Genomic DNA, 2,500 nt, shown 5'->3' with positions numbered 1-2,500 from the left:
AAACACACACACACAAGAACACACACACACACACACTACGCACACACACAGACATGCACGCACACACACATGCATATACACACACATGCACACACAAAAACGTGCGCACACATACACATGCGCAAACACACACTCTTGGAGGGCAGGCATGACCGGCGGCTGGTGTGAGCCCCAGCTTGGATGTTTATGGCGTGCGTGGCCGTAGTGAGTCCTTATCTCTGGGCACGGTTGGTTCAACTCCTTATCCACCCCCTGACAGTGCTGCGGCCAGCGGGGCGAGTGCTGCTCCGCCACCAGTCACGCCAGCCGATAAGAGGCGGGAGCCGTCAACTGCTGCTTGTCATGCAACCCTGCGCCAGTGCCTGCAGCCTCAAAGAGAGGCTCAGCACCTCACGGAGAGGCTCAGCACCTCACAGAGAGGCTCAGCACCTCACAAAGAGGCTCAGCACCTCACGGAGAGGCGGCTCAGTACCTCACAAAGAGGCTCAGTACCTCACGGAGAGGCTCAGCACCTCACGGAGAGGCTCAGTACCTCAGAGATAGGCTCAGTACCTCACGGAGGCTGCACCTCACAGAGGCTGCTGGAGGCTCTGCACTTTACGGAGAGGCTCAGAACCTCACAGAGAGGCTCAGTACCTCACGGAGGCTGCACCTCACAGAGGCTGCTGGAGGCTCTGCACTTTACGGAGAGGCTCAGAACCTCACAGAGAGGCTCAGTACCTCACGGAGGCTGCACCTCACAGAGGCTGCTGGAGGCTCTGCACTTTACGGAGAGGCTCAGCACCACACAGAGAGGCTGCTAGAGGCTCTGCACCTCACGGAGAGCCTGCTTGAAGCTCTGCAGTGCCTGCAGCCTCACAGAGAGACTAGGCTGGAGACTCAACCCATCAGGCATCCTGGCTACACCCGCTCCCACAAACACACACTTACTCAAGCGCACAAACACAAACTTACCCACACATACATTCACTTGCATGCAAGCATTCACACACTCACATATGCAAGCATGCACACACACACATACAAACTCACACACACTGGCTGAAGCTGCATTATGTTCACGTATGTCCATATGGGAACACACACACAAACAATGGTGAGCATACAGTGCATGCATGTGCACACACACACATGCGGATGCACACACAGATTGTACACACACATACATGCACTCACACCCATGTCCATACATCCGCAGACACTTACACCCAAACGCACGCAAGCACGTACACCCATTCAACAACACACTGCAGGGCGGTGCGAGGAACAGTCAGGCAACAACATAAACTGGCTCGACGGGCTGGAGCAGCACGCAGGGGCCGTAAAATAAACTGAGCTGGAAGCTATCCTTCAAGCATGACAGGAGCAACGACAGCGCAAAAAGCAATACACGCAGGTTGGACGCGGGCCATGTGTGATTAGAAATGTGCTGGAGGTGTTGTTGGACGAGGCGGCTTCCTCTCCTGTTGCTGCAGGACTGGAAGCGTTGCAAGGTCTCTGAGAAAAGTCTCAATGGGGAACGGCCATGTTTGTTGTGAATCAAGTGCGGGAGGTGAATGAACGACATAGTTAAGAGCGCACCCCAGAGTTAGCGTGTGAACGAGACACACGCTGAGCCGTGTTGTAAGCGTCCGTGTTGTAAACGGAGATGGGTCCTCTTCTGGTAAACAGAGCCAAGAGGGTAATGAGTAACAAGGCGTCGTTGCAGCGCGGCCGGAGCGGATGTTGAAGTTGCGCCCTGCAAACATGCCCTCTGGCCCCTGGAGCCGCGGTGGGACGCACGCGAGGCCGCCGGTTTAGGCTGGGGAGTTTTGAGTATCAAACACACTATAGGAATGAAGAGAGATGCTGTCAACAGGAACCCTTCCCTACAGAGTAAATACTGGTGTACATTGAATGCGTGCAGTCAGATGAATACGTCATGTTGTCGGAACAATCTGGCCTGCAGCCCATGCAGATGCAATGTTGTTTCTCAGTTGTAGATGGGTTCTTTTTTGAAATGCTTGTTGTTTTTAACCAATTTAATAGATATGTTTCCTAGTTTAATGAACTAATTGAGTCTCCAACATAGCGGGCTAACGTGTTCTGTCACTTTTCAAACGGTCCAATTAAATCCCGAGGGATCAAATCGCAGTCCTTTATGGTTCGCCCTGTGCTAATGACCTGTTTTGCTTGCTAATACGTCATATTGACGAAATAAGATATGACCTCAATGATATTGACCGCCTTCCTTCCACTAAATCTTCAGAGCTTGATTCACTGCGAAAAGAAGAACTCATTGTTAGTGTTTTGCCTTCCTCCACACTCAAAGTTTAACTAGCGTTGAAGCGACAAGGCAAAAACAACTTTCACAAGTTCCGACTCGTCTTCGTACCGTAACCCGTTTTGAGGCTATCGCTGTGAGCTAACGTATTTGAGTTGGAGGACGTATCCGCCCCCCAGCGGTGGGGAGCGGGGCTGTTGACTCTGATGCAACGTCCGACCCTCAAACTGTAGGGTG

Source organism: Pollachius pollachius (genome assembly GCF_949987615.1).
Source record: "Pollachius pollachius genome assembly, chromosome: 5".
Classification (NCBI taxonomy): domain Eukaryota; kingdom Metazoa; phylum Chordata; class Actinopteri; order Gadiformes; family Gadidae; genus Pollachius; species Pollachius pollachius.
This window is presented reverse-complemented; position numbering follows the sequence as displayed.